At 47.0% G+C, this 13424-nt stretch overlaps 1 protein-coding gene across 2 annotated transcripts in view; it reads left to right on the forward strand.

Annotated features, from left to right (window-relative positions):
* The window catches only part of LOC148481389 (histo-blood group ABO system transferase-like), a 44586-nt gene that overhangs the window by 19032 nt on the left and 12130 nt on the right, over positions 1 to 13424 (forward strand). The window lies entirely within an intron of this gene.

Below are 13424 nucleotides of genomic sequence, written 5' to 3' on the forward strand. Positions count from 1 at the left end.
TAATCCTTAATACAACAATCAAGGTGGTTCATTAGAAGTCATATAATTTCTTTATTCAGTTCGTAAGTGTTTCTTCATGTATCAAATCGCGAAATGTAATGTCCTGGAAATACACCCGCTCACCAGAAAAGTCACCCAAGAAAAAATGGCCGAATGGCCAAAAATATTTATTTGGATAAAATACAAATATTTGCACGATTGCTTACATTTAAAACATGATGTCAAGAAACACACTGTTTGTGTGGAGCAGATATTTAATTCCACCAACACCCTTACGGATGTGAGCTCACTGGTGGTAAGCCCCAGCAGAAGGAAACGATATCACTACCCTACGCGTTTCGTCTCATATATGGGACTCCCTCAGGGGTACAATTGAACAAAGGTTTGACAATTAAAGGCAAAAAAAATTTCACCAGATGTTTGCATAAAAAGGAGAATTTTAGCCACCGTAAGGCTTGCGAACTCCTTAAACTTGTGTAGTAATGGCTGCTCAGCAGCTGAAATTTCATATGTTTTAATAAACATAATAAACATATCTGGAAACCCTCAGACATTAGGGGTTATCACTATATAGAGCTTTTTGCCCCTTGATAAAGGCCAGAGCCGTAACTAGACTTTTTGGTGCCCTGTGCCAGAAAGAGAATTGGCGCCCCCCTCATTTTTCAAAAGGACATAATGCACCCAAAAAAGGGCCATGGCCTCATGGGGAAGGGCCAGGGAAGAGAGAGGGGAGGCCAGGAGATGCTGGGGATAAATAGGGACATAATATAGTGCACCTGAGAGAGACCATGGTCTTATGGGGAAGGGCCAGGGAAGAGATAGGAGAGGCCAGGAGATGCTGGGGATGAAATAAGAGGAAGCTACAAGCAAGAATGATAATAAACAGAAATTTGACAGGAACAAACAGCGCCCCCTGACCTGTGGTGCCCTGTGCAATGGCACCGGCTGCACTACCCTAGCTACGGCCCTGATAAAGGCTTGATACTCTGCAATTTAACAAATATCACTAGGATGTCACGAACCAAAGTCTATGTACAAAAAAGCCTCGTTTTGCTGGAGGATTCAACAGGCAAGTATAGAAGCGGAAGACAAAGATGGACACTTGACTGTGCAACATTATTTCCGCTCTCTTCCACTCTAAAGGTGCATACACACACACCGATTTTTTGAACAATTATCGATAAGAATATCGTTTATCGTTCAATCGTTGAAAAAATCGTTCACTTTCTGAGTTAAAACGATGAACGATGAACGATTATCGTTCATGCACATTCACGTTTGTAGTTGGTAGTTTGTAGTTCAGTCAGACTGACCAACTCAACGATTTTCATAAGGGAATATGCAAAAATCGTTTGTAGTTCAAAAAAATCGTTAATTACACTTTAAAAAATCTGACGGATAATCTGACAGAAAATCGTTCATAAAATCGTTGGTAACAAAATCGTTGTGTGTATATGTAGCTTATGCTGATACTGACACTCAAATTGGCCACAACATGAATTGATTACATCACATTGTCAACCTAAATATATAACCCTGCATTTGAATAACCTAAACTCTAACTTAAATAACCCCATTATAGCTTAATCATACTTGTCTATTTCTCTCCCACCGCTAACTGTCTACAGCGTGCGGCGGTCCCAGGGGCCTGTGCTTAAGCAGCACCATGTACTACCTCCATCTGCTATATGTCTGCCACACCGACATCTTGTCACTGGAAGCATCATCCCCTCCAGATCGTGTCCTTTTGGGGGCACAATTTCCATACCACCAAGCTCTCTTAAAAAAAATACAGAGATGACCCATATGAAAATAAATCCCCCCCCCAGTTCCCAACAGAGGTATAAAAACATCGCCGTATTAAGGCTTGTGGGGGCCCCCAACAATAAAATTGACAAAGACCCCCCTGCCACAATTATGCCCTGCATAATAATACACATATGTACATACCAGAGATGGTACTTTGGGGAGCAGCAGGTGGTGAGGGTAGTCTATGGGCAGCCAGGTGCTACCTTGCAGTGCCAAGTTGCCGATGCTGTTATTGCAATGGGTGGTGGGGGGGGGGGGGGGGGCCCAGAAAACACACACATGTGTGTGTTACCTGTTCAGGACCCTGGTCCGGTGGTCCCGATCTTCATTCTGCTGCAGCCGCTGTCACCACTCACCGGCTGTTCACGGAGCAGCCTGTGTTGGGAGAGCAGAGAGCAAGGCGAGGGAGCCGAGCGTCGATCACATCCACCCTTGCCGAGCCTCGGAGGTAAGAGAAGAGGGCTTTTGCAGTTAGAGAAACTGCAACACTGCTGGGAGGCAAGAGCTGGGCAGGCCTGGGAGGGTGCATTGTGACCAGGTAGGAGCAATGTGTGGGGGCCCCTGGACGATCGCCCAGTACGCCCTGCCTATAATCCGGCCCTGTATAAAAAGGTGTTGAAAGTATCCTCACCCACCCGAGTAAGCGCGTCGAGAGGCTGACCTGCAATTGCTGGCCCCTTCCCCGCCAGGCTTTGTCGCTGCTTCGCCCCCGGTGGTAGTTCCAGCGCTGGAGAGTCATGAAATCTGCCATTCACTACAACTGCACAGTTTTCGCAATACTGATGTCTCAAATGGAACTCACTCTTTGGACTTACCAAAAGACCTGGTGCCTCCAAGGTAAGGTCCATCATCTAGGTGTGAAGGGACCAAACTCACCTTCACGAGGCACTTTATAAACCTTCCTTAATTATTCCAACGCAATCAGATAAGTCCTCATACACTTAGCGCTACTACGCCATATGGTGCAATCGTGCCACTCAGAGGTGTAGCATACTTTTCCTTTAAATACTGCGTTTTACTCGCATCGCAGACGCAGCAAAACACCGCTCACAGTGTACCAGAAACGCTGGGCTGCGTCTTTACACAGGAATTTGTTTTAAACGCTTAAAAAGTCGCAAGTGAAGCACAACAGAACTCAGCTTGAGAATAAACAGCGGCTGCTGCATTGTAGCACTTAGTATACAGACAGTCGCTCCCAGATGTTTTATTAATGCAAATAAGACGCACATTTTGACCATTAAAGATGCTCGTCACGGCCGGGTGGCCCCCGGACCTGGTGCGCCGAGTGGGGTTGTTTGGTGCTACTGAAGCCACAGTGTATAGACATCTGTAGATATATGTATATAAAAACAGAATATTGGCCCTCATTCAGACCCACTCGCGAGCGGCTGTCCGCTCGCAAGTGGGTCGATGGTCCGCACTGCGCATGCGCACGACGGAGGGAGCTCCGTCGTGCACATGCGCGAGACGCGACGAGCGAAGGACTTTCCTTCGCTCGGAGCGTCTCATCAAAGGGGGTGTGCTGTCGATGTTGACTGACAGCACGCCCCCTTTGGTGGGCGTGCCGGGGGCATGCCTGCCAGACGGAGGCGTTCCCAAGGGAACGCCTACCGTCTGAAGCCAGCCCCACTGACATCACTAGTGATGTCAGTGGGAGTGATTTTGGCTCTGATAGAGCCAAAATCACTCCTGGCCTTGCAGTTGAAAAACTCAACCGCAGGCTTTTGCTCGCAGTTTCGATGGTCGCGATGGTCAAGACCATCGCGTCCATCATCCTGCACGCTCGTATATGCTGTGGGTGGTGACCCACAGCTATCCGAGCGTCCAGGACGCTCCATATTAATGGAGGTGGGCCCTGATTCAGAGCGAGCGCTCTGATCAGAGCGTCCGGCTCTGAATCAGGGCCACTGTTTTGACTGTAATTAATAAATGTCACATTTAAAATATAACTGAATACAGACACAAATGCAAAACACAAATACAGTCATCTTTGTTTTCCCTTTATAAATTAAATTGGAATCTTCTTACCTGTCGCTGTCCAAACTGAAATCTGACCCTAAGTGCATTAAGTGTTCACATGAAACAACAAGAGGCTGTGTTGCAATAAAATAAATAAAAGGAGTCACTTAAGTGTAATATTACTATCAAAGACAAATAGTCATATAAAAAAAAAACATAATCAAGGCCCTATTGAATGCCCCAAAAGACAAATTGCTTGTACACATATGCAATGCAGCCAAATCCCTAATTGCCAAACAGTGGAAGGATCAAAACCCACCTCCGTTGCCTGCCCTTGTAGCAAAGATTAACTTCATCACTTCCATGGAGTATATTACCAGTCTACAAATTAATGGGGTTGCTAAATTTCGGACGATTTGGTCTCCGTGGTTCCAGTCCCAGTCTCTCAGCACAACGGGTCTCTGCTGACCTTCCTATCTCTCCCCCTTCTTTTTTTTTCTTTTCCCATTATATTCCAATTTTTGGGGGGATTTATACTACTATTTTTATGTGTTTTAGTATTTGATCACGCTATAATTTTTATTTTTTTTATTATCAACATGTTTGGAGTTTTGAATGTATTTCCTATGTTTATGTGACCCATCTTTTGATATGTATTTTAGATGATTTTCACTTCTTTTGTGATAAACACTGCATTTGATTTATGTTTGCTGTACAATTTAAATAAAATAAAAAATCTTTGTTTAAAAAACAAAACAAAAAAACATAATCAAAACTCCATTAAAAACATAGATAAGAGACTTATCTGTAATCCATTAATCAAAGACTTCTCTGGCCATGGAATCCAATGTGATGAGTGTATCCAATATGGGGTTAATTGTGGTTATCCTAGAGTAGTCAGATATCCTATACAAATGAACCTACGCGTTTCATCTCTCATGTGAATTAAGATGTAATATTATTTGATGAATGTTAATAACCTGGGCTACTTTGAAAGAATCACAATTTTTTAAAATATTGATCACCTCAACTAACAATAATACCCCTTTCACACTGAAAATGAAAATCCTAGGTAATTCACTTTAATACCCTTTTTACACTGAAAATGAAAATCCTGGGTAATTCACTTTTACCCTGTAATTTGCTAATACCCCTTTTACACCAGAGCAAAAACTAGGGTTTTTGCTGGGTCTACCCGGGTCACAGCTCAGTGTAAAAGGGTCCCTGAAAAATAACCCGGGTCAAGTGACCCAGCAATCCAAATAAGGTAGCTACCAGGGTCTGACCCAGGATGGACCTGGGTAATGGTGCAGTGTAAACAACGCAACCCGGGTTATCTGACCTGGGTCATGCTTAAATTGAGCTGATTGGTGGTTGTGGATCAGTCACCTCCCACTTTTTATGACCTCACAAGTTTAGCAGGGCAGACCCAGGTTCAGTGTGAACGGGGCTAACCTGAGAATAACCCAGATCAATGGTGCTGTGTAAACGGTGTCTGACCTGGGTTGGAACCATGTCTGAAAACCCAGGTCGGACCCGGGTTTTTGGTGGAAAAGAGGTATTAACAACCCGGGATTTTTCCATGTGTGAAAGGGTCATCCCAGGACTAAATTCCCAGGTATCCAACCCTGTTTTTTTTGCAGGGTTGTAGACCCGGGTGGACCCTTTCACACAGGGGAAAAAAACAGGTACCGTATATACTCGAGTATAAGTCGACCCGAATATAAGCCGAGGTACCTAATTTTACCACAAAAAACTGGGGTGGGAAATGTAGCAGCTGGTAGTGCCCCCAGTAGTAATCCCCCCTGGTAGTGCCCCCAGAAGTAATTCCCCCTGGTAGTGCCCCCAGAAGTAATTCCCCCTGGTAGTGCCCCCAGAAGTAATCCCCCCTGGTAGTGCCCCCAGAAGTAATTCCCCCTAGTAATGCCCCCAGAAGTAATTCCCCCTGGTAGTGGCCCCAGTAGTAATTCCCCCTGGTAGTGCCCCCAGAAGTAATCCCCCCCCCTGGTAGTGCCCCCAGAAGTAATCCCCCCCTGGTAGTGCCCCCAGTAGTCCTAATAAAAATAAAAAAAACACTTACCTGAAACCCCGCTCCTGGTCCCGCCGCTGCTATCAGCTCCTCCGGCCGCTTTGCATTATGGGAGAGACGTCGTCATGACGTCTCTCCCATCACCCACTGCGGTAGCCGGAAGATGGCTCCCGCAGTGGGAGCAGCAGCAGCCGATGAGAGTCTAACAGACTCTCATCGGCTGCTGATTACAACAAACACACAGCTGCCGGCTCCTGCGGCTGTGTGTTTGGCAGTGTGTAGTGCTGACCGAACTCCGTCCGGTCAGCACTAAACACGCGGTGCAGCTGTGTCACAGAGACACAGTCTGCACCGCGGCCCGCATGGTACGCTACTCAGCTGCGTACAATGCGGGCATGACTCGAGTATAAGCCGAGGGGGGGCTTTTTCGGCACAAAAAATGTGCTGAAAAACTCGGCTTATACTCGAGTATATACGGTAATTTAGTAAATTACCAGGTAAAGGTGAATTACCCGGGATTTTAATTTTCCTGTGTGAAAGGGGTATCTGACAGAAAATGGCAAAAAACCTGGCACGTAAAATGCTGGGTAAAAGCTGGGTTTTTTTACATTTTCTGTCTGGAAAGTGGTATTAAAGTGAATTACCTGGGATTTTCATTTTCTTGTGTGAAAGAGGCATAAGGGTTAACTAGACAAGTGTGCAGAATCTTATCTTGTGAACACATTTATAGTGGAGTCCCATCTGGGCTTCCAGTTCAGTCCCAATGGAACCGAATACCCAAATAAGCTCCACTATGAAGGGTCTCCGGAGTGGATGGACACACATCACCCGGTGCCCCCACACCACTGGGCTCCATAACAGCTGCATTGGCGTAACGCTAGCTAATGCCTAGTCATGTTGCTGTAGGTAGCCGGTTTATTGATGAAGGAAAGGAGCATTGGGCCTGATTCAGAGCCGGACGCTATTTGCGCTCGCTTGTCCAGAAAAAGGGGCTGGCTATTTAAATTACCACTGGGCTCCATAACAGCTGCATTGGCGTAACGCTAGCTAATGCCTAGTCATGTTGCTGTAGGTAGCCGGTTTATTGATGAAGGAAAGGAGCATTGGGCCTGATTCAGAGCCGGACGCTATTTGCGCTCGCTTGTCCAGAAAAAGGGGCTGGCTATTTAAATTAACCGTTCGCTCTTTGCGGTCTGTTCACGCCTCTATGTCTGAACGAGCGAACAAAACATGCAAACGTAATTTTTAAAAATACGCCCCCTGGCCGCTCGCATCATCATACGTCATGTCCGCTATTTATTAGATTAATCGAGTACATCGGACGGCGTATGAACTGCTCGCTATTCTTGTGGTTGGTTTTTCCTACCACAATCATGCGAGCAGTTCTAACTATAAAACAACCAAGTGACGTGGTCGATGATGCTGCTTTAGTAATTATGCACACCCTTTAAACGTCCGTTCTGACCTTTAGGCACGCCTGCGTTCGGATCTCCACTCACCGTTTTCAAGCACCTTCCCCTGTTACCACCCACAAATGCCTCCTCCTGTCACTCAAAATAGCAGGCATTCGCTATTTAGCGAGCACACGATTTTCGGCCACACTGACTGGTTCGCGCATGCGTATTAAAATCCGTACGCATGCGCAGATGTGCGAACATCGGTCGGAACGAACGAGCGGCCGCTTACGAGCGGCTCTGAAGCAGGCCCATTGTTCCCAGGGTCTTATTCCCATGTTCAGGAAGAATAGGTCTGTTGTAACGGCAGTAATACCTCGCACAGGCCCAGGCTTGCGTTCTAGTCATTCAATGCAGAAAGGGACCTGTAAGCTGAATCAGGCCAGCACATTCCAAAGATAGCTTTACTCCGTCTCGTCATAAAGCCGCCTCTGTGTTGATTTAGACTGTAGCATGGTATCTTATTATGGAGCCAGGCAGCTAACTCATAATGAAGAAGATAATATTTATTTAGAACATCACCAAAGAGGCCACGACAAGCACCAAAGAGACCACGACAAGCACCAAAGAGGCCACGACAAGCACCAAAGAGACCACGACAAGCACCAAAGAGGCCACGACAAACACCAAAGAGGCCACCTACAAACACCAAAGAGGCCACCTAAGCTTGGGGCCTGATCGGAGATGTGTTTTAATGCAATAGCAGCTGCCATCCTGCGCTCAGCCGCTGCGCTGAAATATGCAAATGCTGTAGCGGCTGCAAATGTATTGAGGCACCCACGGACGGCTTCGCAGATGCAGCCGCCGTCACAGACCATTCGATAATCGCATGTGAGTATAGCACCATGGTCACGCAGAATGGCCGCCTGACCAGAGCCATTGGAACCACGTTTATCTGCGCACACTCCGAAAATGGCCGGGACGCGTCTTCGTTTTCTGCCACCACTCCCCGTTGCCTCACTTGAACGGTCCCTGACTTTGCAAACATGATTCTAACTGCAAGCAGCATCGCAAAAGGGTTACTCGGCGCATGCGCGGTTGACCGATATTCGCTCAACTGCGGAAATATTGGGATAGCGCACATCTCTGAATCCGGCCCTCGGTCCAGGCTCCACACGCAGGGCACCGATCTAACGCTAATGTCACTTCCAGCCAGCACATGGCAGAGAATAGCAGAGAGCAGTGTCTATGAGACAGTCTAATGGAAGCCATATCTCCCAGCCAGTCCTTCAATGAGAAATATCTTTTGTCCCGTGTACTGGGATTGGTGGCCCTCATCTTCTTGGAAGCAGCAGCCGGCCTTCTCCCTCACATAGCTCCATGAATGCCCTGAATAATTAAGTTATTGCACACAGAGAAATTGCCACCTGCACATGTGTTGGATCAGGTATAGGCACACGGACAGTTGTCGCTAGTGTGCACGGATTAACCCATCCATCAAGCCAGCACACGATCTGTAAAATATGTTTCTGTTCTGTCCTGTGGGAGTGACCTGGGCATGTATGCCAACACACACCAGGCTTGCCGATAATCTGGCTGCCTCTTCCGAGAGGCAGCCAGCTCGGCACAGCGGTTGGGGGGGGTGACGCAGTTTTGAGGGCGGGACCGTGCCATCGCTGCAAAATGCTAAGCTTACCGGCATTGTGTAGCCAGGGCCACGATGACGAGATTCACCGCAAATCGCGTCAACAGCTCCCCCGAACCAGCCTCTTAAACAGGGGGTGAGTGGACGCCAGCGGAGGTATGCGGGCTGGTTGTGCCGGCCAGGAGACTTGCCCGCTCTTCCGGGGGGGTCGGGAATGACACCTGATATCGTGAGGCTCCCGACAATTTCGGGAGGGTAGTCAAGTATGACACACGCACTTCTTCCTGGCTCCTGCTAGGGTAGAATCCATATCTTTGAAGTCTGTATGGAGAATGATGACCCTGGCAGGAATTCTGTGCTCCCTCTCCACTACAAACTGCTGTGACAGCTGTGTAGATAAATACTGAGGAACTAGCATTGGAGTTCGAAACACATCGCGGTGCATATATTAGTGAGTAGTACGCCGGTGTGTGCAGTTTCCTTTGTGATATCACTCTGCCCACGCTAAGGTTGCAGACCCACCTCAAGCTCTGTAACCATAGATGCTGTCGGTTGGTGAGAAGGGACATGTTTACACAGGCCATAAAAAGCCAGTAACTTTGCACTTGGAGAAACCATGCTGCAATGTAAGGGATGCAAATACATTTATTGTTTTTGCATGCAGGGTAAATACTGGCTGCTTTTGCATGTAACCCACAAATGCTGGACAGCTTTATTCTTAAGGTGCGTATCCACTAGATGAGAAAAATGAGGGATTGAACGATTATGACATCGTTCAATCGTTCATTAATCGTGCAGTAAAATGCTAGCAACAACCAGCGATGCGCGTTCCCGCCGGTCATTCTTGGTATTTGTCATTGAACACAGAAAAAAGAGATTTGCCCCCCCCCCCAGCACACTGCAGCAAAAACAATACTTAAATCCTACATGATAATAGAGATTCAGAGGTATTAGTTACATACATTCTCATGGCATCACCACTTAATTCACATAGAATACTTTTATCACTTCTCTATTTCTGTGTTCAGTGTAAACGCCGCCCTTTACAAGCACCTGTGTTATACAATTAAGCTAATTTGAGCAACTACCATATTTTTTTGCCATTTGTCATCGCCTGAACTTGCAGGAGAACCTGATGAGATCGTCAGGTTGTGCATGTTGGGGAATGAGGGAGGGAGCCTGCACTGACTGACATATCGTTCAGTGCGGGCACATTATCCACTGCACAGGTTGGTGAACGATTACAATGTTGCAATCGTACAGTCGTTCCACTCTCGTTTAGTGGCTACGCACCATTACACTGGAATTTAGATCTCAGTTTGGACACACTCCTCCCAAATGTAACGCTCTCTGCACATCTTACATCTGCCCCCACCTGAAGCGCAGCAGGGTGTTACCCAGGGGCAAAGTTACTTATTCTTTAATTTTTTGTTTGTTCCCAACTCTGAATGAGCCCCAAAGTATAGGTGAGTGCGAATAGAAGCCATTCAGTTACAAAACCTGCTGTAATTATCACTGGGGGTTATAGGCTGAATTCACTCATAGTTACTTGTACATTCTAAAGTGGTGAAAAGTTTTGATTCCGAAAGTTCCGAAAATAATCCTTAAAAATAAGAATGTGTAAAAACGTGTTGGTTTTTTTTTTTTAAGACTAAAATAAAGCGCTTAAATAAACTAGTTGTTCCCATGCCATTTCACCTTTAAGCATAGTAACGCAACAATTCACTTTTGATTTGTAGCAAATGACGAGGGCAGACACAGACACAACACAGGTCTCTGACCGGCTGCCAACAAGGTTTATTATGACTCTTAGAGGGTATTCAATATGGGAGCGAAAAGTCCGTGCTGGACTTTTCGCTCCACATCGGAGATTTTCCTGGGATAAAGTATCGGGCGCGCGCCCGCTTTATCCCCGTATTCAATATGAAACCTACAAAAACGGGAAGGTGCGAAGTGGGATCTGCGTAAAAAAACAATTTTTTCCTGGAATAAATTGTAAGACCCCCCTAAAGTTGTAAAAACATGGGAGATCACTATGGGTACCCCCGTTTTAGCCTGCAAATGAAAGTCGGGGATTTAAATAGCCGCAGCAGGTGTTTTTTCCCGACATTGAAGAAGTGATGCAGAAGAGCACTTAGGTTATTTTTTTCGTTTTTTTAAGTGGTCCCATCAAATTTGGGGTACATGAAAATGGGTACTAGCATATTTTTATGTCCCTAAAGTAAGTTTTAAAAAATTCTGCAACTATGCACCTGCCGCTATAATTCTATTCTAGAATACACCTGCCGCTAATAGCCTATTCTAGAATACACCTGCCGCGCGTTCATAAAAAGTTACTGTCAAGTTCAGAAACTTTGGCTAAGACCGTAAGCAGTCCAGGGACACCTAAATCCCATTGTCCTGTTGTACCCAAGCGCCTGCAAACCACACCGTCAACTCCCTCCTCGTCAATTTCCTCCTTAGTCAGGATCGGAAGTAGTCCTGCAGGCCATGTCACTGGCATGACTGACTCTCCTATCCGGGATTCCTCCGGAGGATCCTGCATTGCTACGCCTACTGCTGCCGCCGCTGCTGCTGCTGCTGGGAGTCGTTCATCATCCCAGAGAGGAAGTAGGAACACCATTACTTTTACTAAACAATTGACCCTCCAACAGTCCTTTAAGTACGACAGCAGTCATCCTGAAGCAAAACGTATAACTGAGGCCTTGACTGCTATGTTGGTGTTAGACGTGCGTCCGGTATCCGCCATTAGTGCAGTGGGATTTAGACAATTGATGGAGGTAGTGTGTCCCCGGTTCCAAATCCAGTCTAAATTCCACTTCACTAGACAGGCGATACCGAGACTGTACAGAAACGTCAGAAAAAGTGTCCTCAGTGTCCTGAAAAATGCGGTTGTACCCTATGTCCACTTAACCACGGACATGTGGACAAGTGGAACAGGGCAGATTAAGGACTATATGACTGTGACAGCCCACTGGGTAGATGTATCACCTTACGCAGCAACAGCAGCAGCGTCACCAGTAGCAGCATCTCAGAAACGCCAGCTCGTTCCAAGGCAGGCTACGCTGTGTATCACCGGTTTCAGTAAGAGGCACACCGCCGACAACCTCTTAGAGAAACTGAGGGAAATCATCGCCCAGTGGCTTACCCCACTTAGACTATCCTGGGGATTTGTGATATCTGACAACGCCACCAATATTGTGCGGGCATGACATCTGGGCAAATTCCAGCACGTCCCATGTTTTGCTCACACAATAAACTTGGTGGTGCAGAATTTTCTGAAAAGCGACAGGGACGTGCAGGAGACGCTCTGGGTGGCCCGAAAAATTTCTGGCCACTTTCGCCATTCAGCGACTGCGTGCCGAAGACTGGAGCACCAGCAAACACTCTTGAACCTGCCCCGCCATCATCTGAAGCAAGAGGTTGTGACGCGGTGGAACTCAACCCTCTATATGCTTCAGAGGATGGAGGAGCAGCAAAAGGCCATTCAAGCCTATACATCCACCTATGACATAGGCAAAGGAGGGGATATGCACCTGACTCAAGCACAGTGGAGAATGATTTCCGTATTGTGCAAGGTTCTCCAGCCCTTCGAACTTGCCACACGTGAAGTCAGTTCAGACACTGCCAGCTTGAGTCAGGTCATTCCCCTCATCAGGCTTTTGCAGAAGCAGCTGGAAAAAATGAAGGAGGAGCTAAGACAGAGCGATTCCGCTCGGCATGTGGGACTTGTGGATGAAGCCCTTCTTTCGCTTTGCCAGGATTCCAGGGTGGTCAATCTGTTGAAATCAGACCACTACATTTTGGCCACCGTGCTCGATCTTAGGTTTAAAGCCTATGTGGTGTCTCTCTTTCCGGCCGACACAAGCCTGCAGAGGTGCAAAGACCTGCTGGTGAAAACACTGTCAGCTGAAGTGGAACGTGACACGTCAACAGCTTCTTCTTCATTTTCTCCCGCAACTGGGGCTGCCAGGAAAAAACTTAGGTATCCTAAGCAACCCGCTGGTGGTGATGCAGGGCAGGCAGGACCAAGTTTGGACATCTGGTCCGGACTGAAGGACCTGGCAACAATTTCTGACATGTCTACTGTCACTGCATATGATACTGTCACCATTGACAGAATGGTGGAGGATTACATCGGTGACAGCATCCAAGTAGGCATGTCAGACAGTCCGTACCTGTACTGGCAGGAAAAAGAGGCAATATGGAGACCCCTGTACAAACTGGCTCTATTTTACCTGAGTTGCCCCCCCTCCAGTGTGTACTCCGAAAGAGTGTTTAGTGCAGCCAGGAACCTTGTCAGCGAAAGGCATAGGAGGTTGCTTCCACAAAATGTGGAGAAGATGATGTTCATAAAAATTAATTATCAACTCTTCCAGGGAGACCAGCCTCCAGAACGTATAGAGGGACCTGTGGTGGTGGATTCCAGCGGGGACGAGTTAATACTCTGTGAGGATGAGGATGTACACAACACTGAAGAGGGTGAGGAATCGGTGGATGAGGATGAGGACGACATCTTGCCTCCGTAGTGCCAGTTTGTGCAGGGACAGATTAATTGCCAGCTGGTTTTGTGGGGGCCCAAACGAAC

Source organism: Taudactylus pleione, unplaced genomic scaffold (genome assembly GCF_031769625.1).
Source record: "Taudactylus pleione unplaced genomic scaffold, aTauple2 ptg000583l, whole genome shotgun sequence".
NCBI lineage: Eukaryota > Metazoa > Chordata > Amphibia > Anura > Myobatrachidae > Taudactylus > Taudactylus pleione.